Source organism: Oncorhynchus keta, chromosome 37 (assembly GCF_023373465.1).
Source record: "Oncorhynchus keta strain PuntledgeMale-10-30-2019 chromosome 37, Oket_V2, whole genome shotgun sequence".
In the NCBI taxonomy this organism is placed as follows: domain Eukaryota; kingdom Metazoa; phylum Chordata; class Actinopteri; order Salmoniformes; family Salmonidae; genus Oncorhynchus; species Oncorhynchus keta.
In genome coordinates this window covers 4,245,643-4,267,587 of record NC_068457.1, presented here as the reverse complement: position 1 = coordinate 4,267,587, position 21,945 = coordinate 4,245,643, and the positions used below count along the sequence as shown (strand labels likewise).

The window sequence follows — 21,945 nt, the reverse complement described above, 5'->3', positions numbered from 1 at the left end:
CCTAAGCCAGGGATTGTGGGTTCAAGTCCCATCTGGGGTGTTTGAATGATAGTGGTGTAGCGGAAGTGTGCTGGGTCCATAACCCAGAGGTTGATGGATCAAAAACAATTTCCACTAACCAGGTTTTTTAGCATTGAAATGCGAACAAATATTTTAAAAAATGCGTAGTTTCATTCCATGTGTAAGTGCCATAATACATTTTTTTTACCTCTTCCATCAGTTCGTATTGGTCATATTGATTTCAAATAACCCCAGTGGCCGAAGACACTGGCCCCCGAAGCCATGGATTGTGAGATCTAGTCTTTTCTGTAATGGCTGAAAGCAGAGTGGTGCAGCGGAAGTGTGCTGGGCCCATAACCCAGAGGTTGATGGATCAAAAGCTTTTTCTGCTTTCAAGCTTTTTTTAGCATTGAAGTGCGAACAAATATTTTAAAAAATGCGTGGTTTCATTCCATGTGTAAGTGCCATTATACATTTTGTTTAACCTCTTCCATCAGTTCGTATTGGTCATATTGATTACAAATAACCCCAGTGGCCGAAGACACTGGCCTCCTAAGCCATGGATTGTGAGATCTAGTCTTTTCTGAAATGTCTGAAAGCAGAGTGGCGCAGCGGATGCGAGCTGGGCCCATAACCCAGAGGTCAATGGATTGAAACCATCCTCTGCTAACCAGTCTGTTTTTAAAATGAAACGCAAACAGAAATAAGAAAGCGGAATTTCATGGGAATGTGTCAGTGCCATACATTACACATTGTTTTTGCTGCTTCTATCAGTTCGTACTGGTTGAGAAAAGTAAACAGTGCCCCAGTGGCCTAATGGATAAGGCACTGGCCTCCTAAGCCAGGGATTGTGGGTTCAAGTCCCATCTGGGGTGTTTGAATGATAGTGGTGCAGCAGCGGAAGCGTGCTGGGTCCATAACCCAGAGGTTGATGGATCAAAAACAATTTCCACTAACCAGGTTTTTTAGCATTGAAATGCGAACAAATATTTTAAAAATGCGTAGTTTCATTCCATGTGTAAGTGCCATTATACATTTTTTTTTACCTCTTCCATCAGTTCGTATTGGTCATATTGATTTCAAATAACCCCAGTGGCCGAAGACACTGGCCTCCTAAGCCATGGATTGTGAGATCTAGTCTTTTCTGTAATGTCTGAAAGCAGAGTGGCGCAGCGGAAGTGTGCTGGGCCCATAACCCAGAGGTTGATGGATCAAAAGCTTTTCCTGCTTTCAAGCTTTTTTAGCATTGAAGTGCGAACAAATGTTTTAAAAAATGCGTGGTTTCATTCCATGTGTAAGTGCCATTTTACATTTTTTTTTTGCCTCTTCCATCAGTTCGTATTGGTCATATTGATTACAAATAACCCCAGTGGCCGAAGACACTGGCCTCCTAAGCCATGGATTGTGAGATCTTGTCTTTTCTGAAATGGCTGAAAGCAGAGTTGTGCAGAGGATGCGAGCTGGGCCCATAACCCAGAGGTCAATGGATTGAAACCATCCTCTGCTAACCAGTCTGTTTTTAAAATGAAACGCAAACAGAAATAAGAAAGCGGAATTTCATGGGAATGTGTCAGTGCCATACATTACACATTGTTTTTGCTGCTTCTATCAGTTCGTACTGGTTGAGAAAAGTAAACAGTGCCCCAGTGGCCTAATGGATAAGGCACTGGCCTCCTAAGCCAGGGAATTGTGGGTTCAAGTCCCATCTGGGGTGTTTGAATGATAGTGGTGCAGCGGAAGCGTGCTGGGTCCATAACCCAGAGGTTGATGGATCAAAAACAATTTCCACTAACCAGGTTTTTTAGCATTGAAATGCGAACAAATATTTTAAAAATGCGTAGTTTCATTCCATGTGTAAGTGCCATTATACATTTTTTTTTACCTCTTCCATCAGTTCGTATTGGGTCATATTGATTTCAAATAACCCCAGTGGCCGAAGACACTGGCCTCCTAAGCCATGGATTGTGAGATCTAGTCTTTTCTGTAATGGCTGAAAGCAGAGTGGTGCAGCGGAAGTGTGCTGGGCCCATAACCCAGAGGTTGATGGATCAAAAGCTTTTTCTGCTTTCAAGCTTTTTTTAGCATTGAAGTGCGAACAAATATTTTTAAAAATGCGTGGTTTCATTCCATGTGTAAGTGCCATTATACATTTTTTTAACCTCTTCCATCAGTTCGTATTGGTCATATTGATTACAAATAACCCCAGTGGCCGAAGACACTGGCCTCCTAAGCCATGGATTGTGAGATCTAGTCTTTTCTGAAATGTCTGAAAGCAGAGTGGCGCAGCGGATGCGAGCTGGGCCCATAACCCAGAGGTCAATGGATTGAAACCATCCTCTGCTAACCAGTCTGTTTTTAAAATGAAACGCAAACAGAAATAAGAAAGCGGAATTTCATGGGAATGTGTCAGTGCCATACATTACACATTGTTTTTGCTGCTTCTATCAGTTCGTACTGGTTGAGAAAAGTAAACAGTGCCCCAGTGGCCTAATGGATAAGGCACTGGCCTCCTAAGCCAGGAATTGTGGGTTCAAGTCCCATCTGGGGTGTTTGAATGATAGTGGTGCAGCGGAAGCGTGCTGGGTCCATAACCCAGAGGTTGATGGATCAAAAACAATTTCCACTAACCAGGTTTTTTAGCATTGAAATGCGAACAAATATTTTAAAAATGCGTAGTTTCATTCCATGTGTAAGTGCCATAATACATTTTTTTTTACCTCTTCCATCAGTTCTTATTGGTCATATTGATTTCAAATAACCCCAGTGGCCTTAGACACTGGCCTCCTAAGCCATGGATTGTGAGATCTAGTCTTTTCTGTAATGGCTGAAAGCAGAGTGGCGCAGCGGAAGTGTGCTGGGCCCATAACCCAGAGGTTGATGGATCAAAAGCTTTTTCTGCTTTCAAGCTTTTTTTAGCATTGAAGTGCGAACAAATATTTTTAAAAATGCGTGGTTTCATTCCATGTGTAAGTGCCATTATACATTTTTTTTAACCTCTTCCATCAGTTCGTATTGGTCATATTGATTACAAATAACCCCAGTGGCCGAAGACACTGGCCTCCTAAGCCATGGATTGTGAGATCTAGTCTTTTCTGAAATGTCTGAAAGCAGAGTGGCGCAGAGGATGCGAGTTGGGCCCATAACCCAGAGGTCAATGGATTGAAACCATCCTCTGCTAACCAGTCTGTTTTTAAAATGAAACGCAAACAGAAATAAGAAAGCAGAATTTCATGGGAATGTGTCAGTGCCATACATTACACATTGTTTTTGCTGCTTCTATCAGTTCGTACTGGTTGAGAAAAGTAAACAGTGCCCCAGTGGCCTAATGGATAAGGCACTGGCCTCCTAAGCAAGGGATTATGGGTTCAAGTCCCATCTGGGCTGTGTGAATGATAGTGGTGCAGCGGAAGCGTGCTGGGTCCATAACCCAAAGGTTGATGGATCAAAAACGATTTCCACTAACCAGGTTTTTTAGCATTGAAATGCGAACAAATATTTTAAAAAATGCGTAGTTTCATTCCATGTTTAAGTGCCATAATACATTTTTTTTTACCTCTTCCATCAGTTCGTATTGGTCATATTGATTTCAAATAACCCCAGTGGCCGAAGACACTGGCCTCCTAAGCCATGGATTGTGAGGTCTAGTCTTTTCTGAAATGTCTGAAAGCAGAGTGGCGCAGCGGAAGTGTGCTGGGCCCATAACCCAGAGGTTGATGGATCAAAAGCTTTTCCTGCTAACAAGCTTTTTTTAGCATTGAAGTGCGAACAAATGTTTTAAAAAATGCGTAGTTTCATTCCATGTGTAAGTGCCATTTTACATTTTTTTTGCCTCTTCCATCAGTTCGTATTGGTCATATTGATTACAAATAACCCCAGTGGCCGAAGACACTGGCCTCCTAAGCCGAGGTTTTGTCTTTTCTGAAGTGGCTGAAAGCAGAGTTGTGCAGAGGATGCGAGCTGGGCCCATAACCCAGAGGTCAGTGGATTGAAACCATCCTCTGCTAACCAGTCTGTTTTTAAAATGAAACGCAAACAGAAATAAGAAAGCGGAATTTCATGGGAATGTGTCAGTGCCATACATTACACATTGTTTTTGCTGCTTCTATCAGTTCGTACTGGTTGAGAAAAGTAAACAGTGCCCCAGTGGCCTAATGGATAAGGTACTGGCCTCCTAAGCCAGTAATTGTGGGTTCAAGTCCCATCTGGGGTGTTTGAATGATAGTGGTGCAGCGGAAGTGTGCTGGGTCCATAAGCCAGAGGTTGATGGATCAAAAACAATTTCCACTAACCAGGTTTTTAGCATTGAAATGCGAACAAATATTTTTAAAAATGCGTTTTTTATTCCAAAAATGCGTAGTTTCATTCCATTATACATTTTTTTTACCTCTTCCATCAGTTCGTATTCGTCATATTGATTTCAAATAACCCCAGTGGCCGAAGACACTGGCCTCCGAAGCCAGATCTAGTCTTTTCTGTAATGGCTGAAAGCAGAGTGGCGCAGCGGAAGTGTGCTGCGCCCATAACCCAGAGGTTGATGGATCAAAAGCTTTTCCTGCTAACAAGCTTTTTTTAAGCATTGAAGTGCGAACAAATATTTTTAAAAATGCGTGGTTTCATTCCATGTGTAAGTGCCATTATACATTTTTTTTTACCTCTTCCATCAGTTCTTATTGGTCATATTGATGACAAAGAACACCAGTGGCCGAAGACACTGGCCTCCGAAGCCAGATCTAGTCTTTTCTGTAATGGCTGAAAGCAGAGTGGCGCAGCGGAAGTGTGCTGGGCCCATAACCCAGAGGTTGATGGATCAAAAGCTTTTCCTGCTAACAAGCTTTTTTAGCATTGAAGTGCGAACAAATGTTTAAAAAATGCGTGGTTTCATTCCATGTGTAAGTGCCATTATACATTTTTTTAACCTCTTCCATCAGTTCGTATTGGTCATATTGATTACAAATAACCCCAGTGGCCGAAGACACTGGCCTCCTAAGCCATGGATTGTGAGGTTTTATCTTTTCTGAAGTGGCTGAAAGCAGAGTTGTGCAGCGGATGCGAGCTGGGCCCATAACCCAGAGGTCAATGGATTGAAACCATCCTCTGCTAACCAGGTTGAAACGCAAACAGAAATGGAATTTCATTGTTGTGTTTGAATGATACATTACAGATTGTTTTTGCTTTTCCACTAACCAGGTTTTTTAGCATTGAAATGCGAACAAATATTTTAAAAATGCGTAGTTTCATTCCATGTGTAAGTGCCATTATACATTTTTTTTGCCTCTTCCATCAGTTCGTATTGGTCATATTGATTACAAATAACCCCAGTGGCCGAAGACACTGGCCTCCTAAGCCATGGATTGTGAGATCTAGTCTTTTCTGAAATGTCTGAAAGCAGAGTGGCGCAGCGGAAGTGTGCTGGGCCCATAACCCAGAGGTTGATGGATCAAAAGCTTTTTCTGCTTTCAAGCTTTTTTTAGCATTGAAGTGCGAACAAATATTTTTAAAAATGCGTGGTTTCATTCCATGTGTAAGTGCCATTATACATTTTGTTTAACCTCTTCCATCAGTTCGTATTGGTCATATTGATTACAAATAACCCCAGTGGCCGAAGACACTGGCCTCCTAAGCCATGGATTGTGAGATCTAGTCTTTTCTGAAATGTCTGAAAGCAGAGTGGCGCAGAGGATGCGAGCTGGGCCCATAACCCAGAGGTCAATGGATTGAAACCATCCTCTGCTAACCAGTCTGTTTTTAAAATGAAACGCAAACAGAAATAGGAAAGCAGAATTTCATGGGAATGTGTCAGTGCCATACATTACACATTGTTTTTGCTGCTTCTATCAGTTCGTACTGGTTGAGAAAAGTAAACAGTGCCCCAGTGGCCTAATGGATAAGGCACTGGCCTCCTAAGCCAGGAATTGTGAGTTCAAGTCCCATCTGGGGTGTTTGAATGATAGTGGTGCAGCGGAAGCGTTCTGGGTCCATAAGCCAGAGGTTGATGGATCAAAAACAATTTACACTAACCAGGTTTTTTAGCATTCAAATGCGAACAAATATTTTTAAAAATGCGTAGTTTCATTCCATGTGTAAGTGCCATAATACATTTTTTTTACCTCTTCCATCAGTTCGTATTGGTCATATTGATTTCAAATAACCCCAGTGGCCGAAGACACTGGCCTCCTAAGCCATGGATTGTGAGGTTTTGTCTTTTCTGAAATGTCTGAAAGCAGAGTGGCGCAGCGGAAGTGTGCTGGGCCCATAACCCAGAGGTTGATGGATCAAAAGCTTTTCCTGCTAACAAGCTTTTTTTTAGCATTGAAGTGCGAACAAATATTTTAAAAATGCGTAGTTTCATTCCATGTGTAAGTGCCATTTTACATTTTTTTTGCCTCTTCCATCAGTTCGTATTGGTCATATTGATTACAAATAACCCCAGTGGCCGAAGACACTGGCCTCCTAAGCCATGGATTGTGAGGTTTTGTCTTTTCTGAAGTGGCTGAAAGCAGAGTTGTGCAGAGGATGCGAGCTGGGCCCATAACCCAGAGGTCAATGGATTGAAACCATCCTCTGCTAACCAGTCTGTTTTTAAAATGAAACGCAAACAGAAATAAGAAAGCGAATTTCATGGGAATGTGTCAGTGCCATACATTACACATTGTTTTTGCTGCTTCTATCAGTTCGTACTGGTTGAGAAAAGTAAACAGTGCCCCAGTGGCCTAATGGATAAGGCACTGGCCTCCTAAGCCAGGAATTGTGGGTTCAAGTCCCATCTGGGGTGTTTGAATGATAGTGGTGCAGCGGAAGTGTGCTGGGTCCATAAGCCAGAGGTTGATGGATCAAAAACAATTTCCACTAACCAGGTTTTTTAGCATTGAAATGCGAATATTTTTAAAAATGTTAGTTTCATTTTTAAAAATGTGTAGTTTCATTCCATTATACATTTTTTTTTTACCTCTTCCATCAGTTCGTATTGGTCATATTGATTTTTCAAATAACCCCAGTGGCCGAAGACACTGGCCTCCTAAGCCATGGATTGTGAGATCTAGTCTTTTCTGTAATGGCTGAAAGCAGAGTGGCGCAGCGGAAGTGTGCTGGGCCCATAACCCAGAGGTTGATGGATCAAAAGCTTTTCCTGCTAACAAGCTTTTTTAGCATTGAAGTGCGAACAAATGTTTTAAAAATGCGTGGTTTCATTCCATGTGTAAGTGCCATTTTATACATTTTTTTGCCTCTTCCATCAGTTCGTATTGGTCATATTGATTACAAATAACCCCAGTGGCCGAAGACACTGGCCTCCTTATCCATGGATTGTGAGGTTTTATCTTTTCTGAAGTGGCTGAAAGCAGAGTTGTGCAGCGGATGCGAGCTGGGCCCATAACCCAGAGGTCAATGGATTGAAACCATCCTCTGCTAACCAGTCTGTTTTTAAAATGAAACGCAAACAGAAATAAGAAAGCGGAATTTCATTGTTGTGCCATACATTACACATTGTTTTTGCTTCTATCAGTTCTTGGTTGAGAAAAGTAAACAGTGCCCCAGTGGCCTATGGATCAAAAGGGATTGTGGGTTCAAGTCCCATCCACTAACCAGAGGTTTGGATCAAAACAATTTCCACTAACCAGGTTTTTTAGCATTGAAATGCGAACAAATATTTTAAAAAATGCGTAGTTTCATTCCATGTGTAAGTGCCATTTTACATTTTTTTTTCCTCTTCCATCAGTTCGTATTGGTCATATTGATTACAAATAACCCCAGTGGCCGAAGACACTGGCCTCCTAAGCCATGGATTGTGAGGTTTTGTCTTTTCTGAAGTGGCTGAAAGCAGAGTTGTGCAGCGGATGCGAGCTGGGCCCATAACCCAGAGGTTGATGGATCAAAAGCTTTTTCTGCTTTCAAGCTTTTTTTAGCATTGAAGTGCGAACAAATATTTTTAAAAATGCGTGGTTTCATTCCATGTGTAAGTGCCATTATACATTTTTTTTACCTCTTCCATCAGTTCGTATTGGTCATATTGATTACAAATAACCCCAGTGGCCGAAGACACTGGCCTCCTAAGCCATGGATTGTGAGATCTAGTCTTTTCTGAAATGTCTGAAAGCAGAGTGGCGCAGAGGATGCGAGCTGGGCCCATAACCCAGAGGTCAATGGATTGAAACCATCCTCTGCTAACCAGTCTGTTTTTAAAATGAAACGCAAACAGAAATAGGAAAGCAGAATTTCATGGGAATGTGTCAGTGCCATACATTACACATTGTTTTTGCTGCTTCTATCAGTTCGTACTGGTTGAGAAAAGTAAACAGTGCCCCAGTGGCCTAATGGATAAGGCACTGGCCTCCTAAGCCAGGAATTGTGGGTTCAAGTCCCATCTGGGGTGTTTGAATGATAGTGGTGCAGCGGAAGCGTGCTGGGTCCATAACCCAAAGGTTGATGGATCAAAAACGATTTCCACTAACCAGGTTTTTTAGCATTGAAATGCGAACAAATATTTTAAAAAATGCGTAGTTTCATTCCATGTTTAAGTGCCATAATACATTTTTTTTACCTCTTCCATCAGTTCGTATTGGTCATATTGATTTCAAATAACCCCAGTGGCCGAAGACACTGGCCTCCTAAGCCATGGATTGTGAGGTTTTGTCTTTTCTGAAATGTCTGAAAGCAGAGTGGCGCAGCGGAAGTGTGCTGGGCCCATAACCCAGAGGTTGATGGATCAAAAGCTTTTCCTGCGAACAAGCTTTTTTTAGCATTGAAGTGCGAACAAATGTTTTAAAAAATGCGTAGTTTCATTCCATGTGTAAGTGCCATTTTACATTTTTTTTTGCCTCTTCCATCAGTTCGTATTGGTCATATTGATTACAAATAACCCCAGTGGCCGAAGACACTGGCCTCCTAAGCCATGGATTGTGAGCTTTTGTCTTTTCTGAAGTGGCTGAAAGCAGAGTTGTGCAGCGGATGCGAGCTGGGCCCATAACCCAGAGGTCAATGGATTGAAACCATCCTCTGCTAACCAGTCTGTTTTTAAAATGAAACGCAAACAGAAATAAGAAAGCAGAATTTCATGGGAATGTGTCAGTGCCATACATTACACATTGTTTTTGCTGCTTCTATCAGTTCGTACTGGTTGAGAAAAGTAAACAGTGCCCCAGTGGCCTAATGGATAAGGCACTGGCCTCCTAAGCCAGGAATTGTGGGTTCAAGTCCCATCTGGGGTGTTTGAATGATAGTGGTGCAGCGGAAGCGTGCTGGGTCCATAAGCCAGAGGTTGATGGATCAAAAACAATTTACACTAACCAGGTTTTTTAGCATTGAAATGCGAACAAATATTTTTAAAAATGTTTTTAAAAATATTTTTAAAAATGCGTAGTTTCATTCCATTATACATTTTTTTTACCTCTTCCATCAGTTCGTATTCGTCATATTGATTTCAAATAACCCCAGTGGCCGAAGACACTGGCCTCCGAAGCCAGATCTAGTCTTTTCTGTAATGGCTGAAAGCAGAGTGGCGCAGCGGAAGTGTGCTGGGCCCATAACCCAGAGGTTGATGGATCAAAAGCTTTTCCTGCTAACAAGCTTTTTTTAGCATTGAAGTGCGAACAAATGTGTTAAAAAATGCGTGGTTTCATTCCATGTGTAAGTGCCATTTTATATATTTTTTTGCCTCTTCCATCAGTTCGTATTGGTCATATTGATTACAAATAACCCCAGTGGCCGAAGACACTGGCCTCCTAAGCCATGGATTGTGAGATCTAGTCTTTTCTGAAATGTCTGAAAGCAGAGTGGCGCAGAGGATGCGAGCTGGGCCCATAACCCAGAGGTCAATGGATTGAAACCATCCTCTGCTAACCAGTCTGTTTTTAAAATGAAACGCAAACAGAAATAGGAAAGCAGAATTTCATGGGAATGTGTCAGTGCCATACATTACACATTGTTTTTGCTGCTTCTATCAGTTCGTACTGGTTGAGAAAAGTAAACAGTGCCCCAGTGGCCTAATGGATAAAGCACTGGCCTCCTAAGCCAGGGATTGTGGGTTCAAGTCCCATCTGGGGTGTTTGAATGATAGTGGTGCAGCGGAAGCGTGCTGGGTCCATAACCCAGAGGTTGATGGATCAAAAACAATTTCCACTAACCAGGTTTTTTAGCATTGAAATGCGAACAAATATTTTTAAAAATGCGTAGTTTCATTCCATGTGTAAGTGCCATTATACATTTTTTTTTACCTCTTCCATCAGTTCGTATTCGTCATATTGATTTCAAATAACCCCAGTGGCCGAAGACACTGGCCTCCGAAGCCATGGATTGTGAGATCTAGTCTTTTCTGAAATGTCTGAAAGCAGAGTGGCGCAGCGGAAGTGTGCTGGGCCCATAACCCAGAGGTTGATGGATTAAAAGCTTTTCCTGCTAACAAGCTTTTTTTAGCATTGAAGTGCGAACAAATGTTTTAAAAAATGCGTAGTTTCGTTCCATGTGTAAGTGCCATTTTACATTTTTTTTGCCTCTTCCATCAGTTCGTATTGGTCATATTGATTACAAATAACCCCAGTGGCCGAAGACACTGGCCTCCTAAGCCATGGATTGTGAGGAGGTTTTATCTTTTCTGAAGTGGCTGAAAGCAGAGTTGTGCAGCGGATGCGAGCTGGGCCCATAACCCAGTGGTCAATGGATTGAAACCATCCTCTGCTAACCAGTCTGTTTTTAAAATGAAACGCAAACAGAAATAGGAAAGCAGAATTTCATGGGAATGTGTCAGTGCCATACATTACACATTGTTTTTGCTGCTTCTATCAGTTCGTACTGGTTGAGAAAAGTAAACAGTGCCCCAGTGGCCTAATGGATAAGGCACTGGCCTCCTAAGCCAGGAATTGTGGGTTCAAGTCCCATCTGGGGTGTTTGAATGATAGTGGTGCAGCAGAAGCGTGCTGGGTCCATAACCCAGAGGTTGATGGATCAAAAACAATTTCCACTAACCAGGTTTTTTAGCATTGAAATGCGAACAAATATTTTTAAAAATGTTTTTAAAAATATTTTTAAAAATGCGTAGTTTCATTCCATTATACATTTTTTTTACCTCTTCCATCAGTTCGTATTCGTCATATTGATTTCAAATAACCCCAGTGGCCGAAGACACTGGCCTCCGAAGCCAGGATTGTGAGATAGTCTTTTCTGTAATGGCTGAAAGCAGAGTGGCGCAGCGGAAGTGTGCTGGGCCCATAACCCAGAGGTTGATGGATCAAAAGCTTTTCCTGCTAACAAGCTTTTTTAGCATTGAAGTGCGAACAAATATTTTTAAAAATGCGTGGTTTCATTCCATGTGTAAGTGCCATTATACATTTTTTTTACCTCTTCCATCAGTTCTTATTGGTCATATTGATTTCAAATAACCCCAGTGGCCTTAAGACACTGGCCTCCGGAAGCCATGGATTGTGAGATCTAGTCTTTTCTGTAATGGCTGAAAGCAGAGTGGCGCAGCGGAAGTGTGCTGGGCCCATAACCCAGAGGTTGATGGATCAAAAGCTTTTCCTGCTAACAAGCTTTTTTTAGCATTGAAGTGCGAACAAATGTTTTAAAAAATGCGTAGTTTCATTCCATGTGTAAGTGCCATTTTACATTTTTTTTCGCCTCTTCCATCAGTTCGTATTGGTCATATTGATTACAAATAACCCCAGTGGCCGAAGACACTGGCCTCCTAAGCCATGGATTGTGAGGTTTTATCTTTTCTGAAGTGGCTGAAAGCAGAGTTGTGCAGCGGATGCGAGCTGGGCCCATAACCCAGAGGTCAATGGATTGAAACCATCCTCTGCTAACCAGTCTGTTTTTAAAATGAAACGCAAACAGAAATAAGAAAGCGGAATTTCATGGGAATGTGTTGCCATCTTTTTGCTGCTTCTATCAGTTCGTACTGGTTGAGAAAAGTAAACATACATTTTTGGCCTCCTAGCATTGTGTAAGTTTTTTTTGAATGATAGCCTCTTCCATAACCCAGAGGTTGATGGATCAAAACAATTTCCACTAACCAGCTTTTTTAGCATTGAAATGCAAACAAATATTTAAAAAAATGCGTAGTTTCATTCCATACCTTAAGGGAAGAATTCGGCAGTACCTGTATGGTTAGTGAGAAAGTCCATATTGCAAATGTACGGTCCCTTACTAGACGTCCGAAATCGTTTGTAAAATTCGCGGACGGCGTCGGGCCGAGCGGCAGGGCCGGACCTACCAGGAAGTCATCAAATGAACGTTGTCGGACATTCGGTTTCCGTTTACAAAAATAATAAGATTTATGTCATTTTTCCCATGTCCCGAAATTCCCACAAGAGGGCATAAGCAATCATATGGCTATTGCTACAAAACATCACGATTCACGACGGGGCCTTATCTCGAAAACTGAAAATATTTAGAAGCCGAAACTCGGTGAGCGTAGGGGCGGCATAATGGGCAGTTGGCCCCGAACAAGATGGCGTCTAGGCCTCAACGGTTTTTGAGTTATGGCCATTTATCTGGGATTAAAGGTCCAAAATGAAAATAGAGAAATTATTTTTCCACTTCACGTCAAAGTCAAGGAGCCTCCGGTGTCAATAAAAAAAGAACCAGCCATTTATCTATCGTCATTTAAGAGAAATCGTACAACGACACCTTGGTGATGTTCACGGATAGGTGTTTTTTTTTTTCAACGGTTACAGATCCAGTTGCAGGTTGTTCTTACGAATCTTTTTAAAGTGTGCTGCGGAGCTCTGCGAGATTTCTGTGATTTTCTATGATTTTCTGAAATAACACACACTCACTAAACCCTCCGTAAATAACTCAGTTCTTAACGTAAAGACTTAAAACTCGGGATTCTGTAAAGGCATACCCCAATCATGATATGAGTTTATTTATAGCTTCCTGTGCCAACCGGAAGTGCCTTTAATGGTGTCACAGTGGCAGTTTCCATGGGTTAAAAAGGTCAGATCTTTTCAAAACTTCATATGTGTGACTAGGTAACCCTCGTGAACTGTAAATCAGTCATTTCTCCCAGCAGATGTCAAAGAAAAGCTCTCACACGCACACACAGCAAGGATGGAGTGAAAAAGTGTGGTTCTTAAAGACACAGAGAGCAGGCAATGGCATAAACATAATGTCTAGGCCGTGCCGAGTTCAACGAGATATCCCGCTTGACCGTAGCTCGCTCGGTCTGAGCGCAGCGACCATTAGAAAAGTAGGCCCAAAATGAAGCCTGCCCCACAACGTCATTTGCTTTTGGGTGACAGTGAGAGAACCGTTAGGGTGAGAAGCACAATTCGACCTCAGGTATGTTCCTAAGGTCCTTCCGATCCGTGCAAGCCTAACGTTGACAGTGTGGCATTAACCCTTAATAGTTAAAAGATGGTGTTTACTTCAAAAGTTTGCATTGATTTCTCTCCCCATAGGAATACATTGCCTTTACCCCTAAATTCAACCTGAAGTCTATATGGGTTATGAATGCCGTATGAACCTGTCTTTGGTAACAGTCCATCAGGCCAGTATGAGGTCTACCTGTGTTGATTCTAAGCTTCCTGGACCAACCGGAAGTGGTTAAAATCACCCTAAAAGTGTTTTTCCATTACCTGCCTGCAGTTTGATAGACATAGTGCATTCAACCCTGTGTAAATCAGTCAATTCTTAACGTAAGGACTTAAAACTCAGGATTCTGTAAAAGCATAGCCCAGTGAGGATATGTGTTGACTTATAGCTTCCTGTGACAACCGGAAGTGCCTTAATTGGTGTCTCAGGGGCTGTTTCGAGGGGTTAAAAAGTCAGATCTGTCCAAAACTTCATATGTGTGATTAGGCAACCCCATGAACTGTAAATCAGTCATTTTTCCCATAAAATTTCAAAGGAAAACTAAATCACACAGACACACAACTTGGAAGGAGGGACGTATTGGGGTTTGTAGAGACAGACAGTGCCTCCAATAGTTAGCTTTGTTCGAGCTAAAAAGAACCGTCAGACCTAGAGTTCCGAAACTTTAGAAACCTGTTCTAGACCTCGGGTCGATAGTGCGTGGTGAGTTAGGTGGCTCTAGAAGGTTCTCGGACCGAGAAATAGCCTCGTACATTTGCAATGATTTCAATTCATTTTGACCATTACGAAAATGGCGACATTTAGAAAAGTCTCAGAGACACAAGACTAGGTGCATTGAACCGGCTCGGCCCATAGAGACGGACCCCAACGTTTCGGTCCGATAGCTCATTCAAGGACCCCATAGCAAGGCATGGAAAAAAGTGGATTTTCAGCACCAATTAGGGTTTTACTCGGGCACCGAAGGACCTATCGAGCCGAAACTCGGGATTCGGGGTCGCCTCACATAGGCCTTCACATAATGTCTGACCTGGACCCGCAGCTAGAACGTAACTATGTGTTTTACGTTTTTATTATGTTTTAAACTAATGGCGCTGTGAATTATGGGCCTGCTCTGACATATGTGATAGTTGGCTTCTAAATGAGTTGGAAAAAGTGGGTTTGGTGTCAATTGGTATCAGTTTGGTGTCAGAATGACATCTAATTGACTGGTGGACACTGACTTGCTAGTTGACTTTTGTACATTAGCAATATGTTTAAACGGAGAGGGACCATCACCAAAATGGCATTCTGAAATCAACACAAAAAATGGCATCACCATAGTCTCCAGGCTGTGCAGAGTTCAACGAGACGCCCCGCTTGACCGTAGCTCGCTCTGAGTGCAGCGACCTTGAAAAAAAGAAGGCGCAAAAGGAAGCCTGGCCCTCAATGTCATTTGCTTTTGGGTGACAGTGAGAGAACCGTTAGGGTGAGAAGCACAATTCGACCTCAGGTACGTTCCTGAGGTCCTCCCGATCCGTGCAAGCCTAACCTTGACCGTGTGGCATTAACCCTTAATAGTTAAAATAAGGTGTTTACTTCAAAGAGTTTGCATTGACTTCTCTCCCCATAGGAATACATTGCCTGCACCCCTAAATTCAACCTGAAGCCTATGTGGGTTATGAATGACTTATGAACCTGTCTTCTATGACAGTCCATCAGACCACTATGAGGTCTACCTGTGCCAATTATAAGCTTCCTGAAGCAACCGGAAGTGGTTGAAATCACCTTATCAGTGTTGATCCATACACTGCATGCAGTTTGATAGACATAGTGCATTCAACCCTGTGTAGATCAGTCAATTCTTAACTTAAAGACTTAAAACTCAGGATTCTGTAAGTGGCTATGTCAATCAAGACATGTGTTTACTTATAGCTTCCTGTGCCAACCGGAAGTGCCTTTAATTGGGTCACACTGTCTGTTTTGAAGGGTTAGAAAAGTCACATCTCTCCAAAACTTCATATGTGTGACCAGGTAACCCTCCTAAACTGTAAATCAGTCATTTCTCCCAGCAGATGTCAAAGAAAAGCTCTCACACGCACACACAGCAAGGATGGAGTGAAAAAGTGTGGTTCTTAAAGACACAGAGAGCAGGCAATGGCATAAACATAATGTCTAGGCCGTGCCGAGTTCAACGAGATATCCCGCTTGACCGTAGCTCGCTCGGTCTGAGCGCAGCGACCATTAGAAAAGTAGGCCCAAAATGAAGCCTGCCCCACAACGTCATTTGCTTTTGGGTGACAGTGAGAGAACCGTTAGGGTGAGAAGCACAATTCGACCTCAGGTATGTTCCTAAGGTCCTTCCGATCCGTGCAAGCCTAACCTTGACCGTGTGGCATTAACCCTTAATAGTTAAAAGAAGGTGTTTACTTCAAATAGTTTGCATTGATTTCTCTCCCCATAGGAATACATTGCCTGCACCCCTAAATTCAACCTGAAGTCTATATGGGTTATGAATGCCGTATGAACCTGTCTTTGATAACAGTCCATCAGGCCAGTATGAGGTCTACCTGTGTTGATTCTAAGCTTCCTGGACCAACCGGAAGTGGTTAAAATCACCCTAAAAGTGTTTTTCCATTACCTGCCTGCAGTTTGATAGACATAGTGCATTCAACCCTGTGTAAATCAGTCAATTCTTAACGTAAGGACTTAAAACTCAGGATTCTGTAAAATCATAGCCCAGTGAGGATATGTGTTGACTTATAGCTTCCTGTGACAACCGGAAGTGCCTTAATTGGTGTCTCAGGGGCTGTTTCGAGGGGTTAAAAAGTCAGATCTGTCCAAAACTTCATATGTGTGATTAGGCAACCCCCATGAACTGTAAATCAGTCATTTTTCCCATAAAATTTCAAAGGAAAACTAAATCACACAGACACACAACTTGGAAGGAGGGACGTATTGGGGTTGTAGAGACAGACAGTGCCTCCAATAGTTAGCTTTGTTCGAGCTAAAAAGAACCGTCAGACCTAGAGTTCCGAAACTTTAGAAACCTGTTCTAGACCTCGGGTCGATAGTGCGTGGTGAGTTAGGTGGCTCTAGAAGGTTCTCGGACCGAGAAATAGCCTCGTACATTTGCAATGATTTCAATTCATTTTGACCATTACGAAAATGGCGACATTTAGAAAAGTCTCAGAGACACAAGACTAGGTGCATTGGAACCGGCTCGGCCCATAGAGACGGACCCCAACGTTTCGGTCCGATAGCTCATTCAAGGACCCCATAGCAAGGCATGGAAAAAGTGGATTTTCAGCACCAATTAGGGTTTTACTCGGGCACCGAAGGACCTATCGAGCCGAAACTCGGGATTCGGGGTCGCCTCACATAGGCCTTCACATAATGTCTGACCTGGACCCGCAGCTAGAACGTAACTATGTGTTTTACGTTTTTATTATGTTTTAAACTAATGGCGCTGTGAATTATGGGCCTGCTCTGACATATGTGATAGTTGGCTTCTAAATGAGTTGGAAAAAGTGGGTTTGGTGTCAATTGGTATCAGTTTGGTGTCAGAATGACATCTAATTGACTGGTGGACACTGACTTGCTAGTTGACTTTTGTACATTAGCAATATGTTTAAACGGAGAGGGACCATCACCAAAATGGCATTCTGAAATCAACACAAAAAATGGCATCACCATAGTCTCCAGGCTGTGCAGAGTTCAACGAGACGCCCGCTTGACCGTAGCTCGCTCTGAGTGCAGCGACCTTGAAAAAAGAAGGCGCAAAAGGAAGCCTGGCCCTCAATGTCATTTGCTTTTGGGTGACAGTGAGAGAACCGTTAGGGTGAGAAGCACAATTCGACCTCAGGTACGTTCCTAAGGTCCTTCCGATCCGTGCAAGCCTAACCTTGACCGTGTGGCATTAACCCTTAATAGTTAAAAGAAGGTGTTTACTTCAAAGAGTTTGCATTGACTTCTCTCCCCATAGGAATACATTGCCTGCACCCCTAAATTCAACCTGAAGTCCTATGTGGGTTATGAATGCCTTATGAACCTGTCTTTATGACAGTCCATCAGGCCACTATGAGGTCTACCTGTGTTGATTCTAAGCTTCCTGGACCAACCGGAAGTGGTTAAAATCACCCTAAAAGTGTTTTTCCATTACCTGCATGCAGTTTGATAGACATAGTGCATTCAACCCTGTGTAAATCAGTCAATTCTTAACGTAAAGACTTAAAACTCAGGATTCTGTAAAAGCATATGCCAATCAGGATATGTGTTTACTTATAGCTTCCTGTGACAACCGGAAGTGCCTTTAATTGGTCACAGGGGCTGTTTTGAAGGGTTAAAAAAGTCAGATCTTTTCAAAACTTCATATGTGTGACTAGGTAACCCTCATGAACTGTAAATCAGTCATTTCTCCCAACAGATGTCAAAGAAAAGCTCTCACACGCACACACAGCAAGGATGGAGTGAAAAAGTGTGGTTCTCAAAGACACAGAGAGCAGGCAATGGCATAAACATAATGTCTAGGCCGTGCCGAGTTCAACGAGATATCCCGCTTGACCGTAGCTCGCTCGGTCTGAGCGCAGCGACCATTAGAAAAGTAGGCCCAAAATGAAGCCTGCCCCACAACGTCATTTGCTTTTGGGTGACAGTGAGAGAACCGTTAGGGTGAGAAGCACAATTCGACCTCAGGTACGTTCCTAAGGTCCTTCCGATCCGTGCAAGCCTAACCTTGACCGTGTGGCATTAACCCTTAATAGTTAAAAGAAGGTGTTTACTTCAAATAGTTTGCATTGATTTCTCTCCCCATAGGAATACATTGCCTGCACCCCTAAATTCAACCTGAAGTCTATATGGGTTATGAATGCCGTATGAACCTGTCTTTGGTAACAGTCCATCAGGCCAGTATGAGGTCTACCTGTGTTGATTCTAGGCTTCCTGGACCAACCGGAAGTGGTTAAAATCACCCTAAAAGTGTTTTTCCATTACCTGCCTGCAGTTTGATAGACATAGTGCATTCAACCCTGTGTAAATCAGTCAATTCTTAACGTAAGGACTTAAAACTCAGGATTCTGTAAGTTTCTATGTCAATCAAGACATGGGTTTACTTATAGCTTCCTGTGCCAACCGGAAGTGCCTTTAATGATGTCACAGTGGCAGTTTCCAAGGGTTAAAAAGGTCAGATCTTTTCAAAACTTCATATGTGTGACTAGGTAACCCTCATGAACTGTAAATCAGTCATTTCTCCCAACAGATGTCAAAGAAAAGCTCTCACACGCACACACAGCAAGGATGGAGTGAAAAAGTGCGGTTCTCAAAGACACAGAGAGCAGGCAATGGCATAAACATAATCTCTAGGCCGTGCCGAGTTCAACGAGATATCCCGCTTGACCGTAGCTCGCTCGGTCTGAGCGCAGCGACCATTAGAAAAGTAGGCCCAAAATGAAGCCTGCCCCACAACGTCATTTGCTTTTGGGTGACAGTGAGAGAACCGTTAGGGTGAGAAGCACAATTCGACCTCAGGTACGTTCCTAAGGTCCTTCCGATCCGTGCAAGCCTAACGTTGACCGTGTGGCATTAACCCTTAATAGTTAAAAGAAGGTGTTTACTTCAAATAGTTTGCATTGACTTCTCTCCCCATAGGAATACATTGCCTGCACCCCTAAATTCAACCTGAAGTCTATATGGGTTATGAATGCCGTATGAACCTGTCTTTGATAACAGTCCATCAGGCCAGTATGAGGTCTACCTGTGTTGATTCTAGGCTTCCTGGACCAACCGGAAGTGGTTAAAATCACCCTAAAAGTGTTTTTCCATTACCTGCCTGCAGTTTGATAGACATAGTGCATTCAACCCTGTGTAAATCAGTCAATTCTTAACGTAAGGACTTAAAACACAGGATTCTGTAAAAGCATAGCCCAGTGAGGATATGTGTTGACTTATAGCTTCCTGTGACCAACCGGAAGTGCCTTAATTGGTGTCTCAGGGGCTGTTTCGAGGGGTTAAAAAAGTCAGATCTGTCCAAAACTTCATATGTGTGATTAGGCAACCCCCATGAACTGTAAATCAGTCATTTTTCCCATAAAATTTCAAAGGAAAACTAAATCACACAGACACACAACTTGGAAGGAGGGACGTATTGGGGGTTGTAGAGACAGACAGTGCCTCCAATAGTTAGCTTTGTTCGAGCTAAAAAGAACCGTCAGACCTAGAGTTCCGAAACTTTAGAAACCTGTTCTAGACCTCGGGTCGATAGTGCGTGGTGAGTTAGGTGGCTCTAGAAGGTTCTCGGACCGAGAAATAGCCTCGTACATTTGCAATGATTTCAATTCATTTTGACCATTACGAAAATGGCGACATTTAGAAAAGTCTCAGAGACACAAGACTAGGTGCATTGGAACCGGCTCGGCCCATAGAGACGGACCCCAACGTTTCGGTCCGATAGCTCATTCAAGGACCCCATAGCAAGGCATGGAAAAAGTGGATTTTCAGCACCAATTAGGGTTTTACTCGGGCACCGAAGGACCTATCGAGCCGAAACTCGGGATTCGGGGTCGCCTCACATAGGCCTTCACATAATGTCTGACCTGGACCCGCAGCTAGAACGTAACTATGTGTTTTACGTTTTTATTATGTTTTAAACTAATGGCGCTGTGAATTATGGGCCTGCTCTGACATATGTGATAGTTGGCTTCTAAATGAGTTGGAAAAAGTGGGTTTGGTGTCAATTGGTATCAGTTTGGTGTCAGAATGACATCTAATTGACTGGTGGACACTGACTTGCTAGTTGACTTTTGTACATTAGCAATATGTTTAAACGGAGAGGGACCATCACCAAAATGGCATTCTGAAATCAACACAAAAAATGGCATCACCATAGTCTCCAGGCTGTGCAGAGTTCAACGAGACGCCCCGCTTGACCGTAGCTCGCTCTGAGTGCAGCGACCTTGAAAAAAAGGCGCAAAAGGAAGCCTGGCCCTCAATGTCATTTGCTTTTGGGTGACAGTGAGAGAACCGTTAGGGTGAGAAGCACAATTCGACCTCAGGTACGTTCCTAAGGTCCTTCCGATCCGTGCAAGCCTAACCTTGACCGTGTGGCATTAACCCTTAATAGTTAAAAGAAGGTGTTTACTTCAAAGAGTTTGCATTGACTTCTCTCCCCATAGGAATACATTGCCTGCACCCTAAATTCAACCTGAAGCCTATATGGGTTATGAATGCCTTATGAACCTGTCTTTGGTAACAGTCCATCAGGCCACTATGAGGTCTACCTGTGTTGATTCTAAGCTTCCTGGACCAACCGGAAGTGGTTAAAATCACCCTAAAAGTGTTTTTCCATTACCTGCCTGCAGTTTGATAGACATAGTGCATTCAACCCTGTGTAAATCAGTCAATTCTTAACGTAAAGACTTAAAACTCAGGATTCTGTAAAAGCATAGCCAATCAAGACATGTGTTTACTTATAGCTTCCTGTGACAACCGGAAGTGCCTTTAATTGGGTCACAGGGGCTGTTTTGAAGGGTTAAAAAGTCACATCTTTTCAAAACTTCATATGTGTGACCAGGTAACCCTCATAAACTGTAAATCAGTCATTTCTCCCAACAGATGTCAAAGAAAAGCTCTCTACGCACACACAGCAAGGATGGAGTGAAAAAGTGTGGTTCTCAAAGACACAGAGAGCAGGCAATGGCATAAACATAATGTCTAGGCCGTGCCGAGTTCAACGAGATATCCCGCTTGACCGTAGCTCGCTCGGTCTGAGCGCAGCGACCATTAGAAAAGTAGGCCCAAAATGAAGCCTGCCCCACAACGTCATTTGCTTTTGGGTGACAGTGAGAGAACCGTTAGGGTGAGAAGCACAATTCGACCTCAGGTACGTTCCTAAGGTCCTTCCGATCCGTGCAAGCCTAACGTTGACCGTGTGGCATTAACCCTTAATAGTTAAAAGAAGGTGTTTACTTCAAATAGTTTGCATTGATTTCTCTCCCCATAGGAATACATTGCCTGCACCCCTAAATTCAACCTGAAGTCTATATGGGTTATGAATGCCGTATGAACCTGTCTTTGGTAACAGTCCATCAGGCCAGTATGAGGTCTACCTGTGTTGATTCTAGGCTTCCTGGACCAACCGGAAGTGGTTAAAATCACCCTAAAATTGTTTTTCCATTACCTGCCTGCAGTTTGATAGACATAGTGCATTCAACCCTGTGTAAATCAGTCAATTCTTAACGTAAGGACTTAAAACTCAGGATTCTGTAAGTTTCTATGTCAATCAAGACATGGGTTTACTTATAGCTTCCTGTGCCAACCGGAAGTGCCTTTAATGATGTCACAGTGGCAGTTTCCAAGGGTTAAAAAGGTCAGATCTTTTCAAAACTTCATATGTGTGACTAGGTAACCCTCATGAACTGTAAATCAGTCATTTCTCCCAACAGATGTCAAAGAAAAGCTCTCACACGCACACACAGCAAGGATGGAGTGAAAAAGTGCGGTTCTCAAAGACACAGAGAGCAGGCAATGGCATAAACATAATCTCTAGGCCGTGCCGAGTTCAACGAGATATCCCGCTTGACCGTAGCTCGCTCGGTCTGAGCGCAGCGACCATTAGAAAAGTAGGCCCAAAATGAAGCCTGCCCCACAACGTCATTTGCTTTTGGGTGA

The 21,945-nt window shown here is 42.8% G+C and overlaps 1 protein-coding gene and 10 non-coding genes across 11 annotated transcripts in view; 10 read left to right on the top strand and 1 right to left on the bottom strand.

Annotated features, from left to right (window-relative positions):
* The window catches only part of trnar-ccu (transfer RNA arginine (anticodon CCU)), a 73-nt gene extending 33 nt beyond the window's left edge, over window positions 1–40 (top strand). The window contains exon 1 of the tRNA in view: window positions 1–40. This exon is cut by the window's left edge and continues 33 nt beyond it. This is a non-coding gene — a tRNA (tRNA-Arg).
* The window catches only part of LOC118370090 (zinc finger protein 501-like), a 311,132-nt gene that overhangs the window by 94,804 nt on the left and 194,383 nt on the right, over window positions 1–21,945 (bottom strand). The gene's annotated exons all lie outside the window — the stretch shown is intronic.
* Window positions 803–875, top strand: trnar-ccu (transfer RNA arginine (anticodon CCU)). The gene has a single exon. It is a non-coding gene; the product is annotated as a tRNA-Arg (tRNA).
* On the top strand, window positions 1,641–1,714 carry trnar-ccu (transfer RNA arginine (anticodon CCU)). The gene has a single exon. It is a non-coding gene; the product is annotated as a tRNA-Arg (tRNA).
* On the top strand, window positions 2,477–2,549 carry trnar-ccu (transfer RNA arginine (anticodon CCU)). The gene has a single exon. It is a non-coding gene; the product is annotated as a tRNA-Arg (tRNA).
* Window positions 4,138–4,210, top strand: trnar-ccu (transfer RNA arginine (anticodon CCU)). The gene has a single exon. It is a non-coding gene; the product is annotated as a tRNA-Arg (tRNA).
* On the top strand, window positions 6,700–6,772 carry trnar-ccu (transfer RNA arginine (anticodon CCU)). Its single transcript has one exon. It is a non-coding gene; the product is annotated as a tRNA-Arg (tRNA).
* trnar-ccu (transfer RNA arginine (anticodon CCU)) lies at window positions 8,296–8,368 on the top strand. Its single transcript has one exon. It is a non-coding gene; the product is annotated as a tRNA-Arg (tRNA).
* trnar-ccu (transfer RNA arginine (anticodon CCU)) lies at window positions 9,131–9,203 on the top strand. Its single transcript has one exon. It is a non-coding gene; the product is annotated as a tRNA-Arg (tRNA).
* On the top strand, window positions 9,967–10,039 carry trnar-ccu (transfer RNA arginine (anticodon CCU)). The gene has a single exon. It is a non-coding gene; the product is annotated as a tRNA-Arg (tRNA).
* Window positions 10,805–10,877, top strand: trnar-ccu (transfer RNA arginine (anticodon CCU)). The gene has a single exon. It is a non-coding gene; the product is annotated as a tRNA-Arg (tRNA).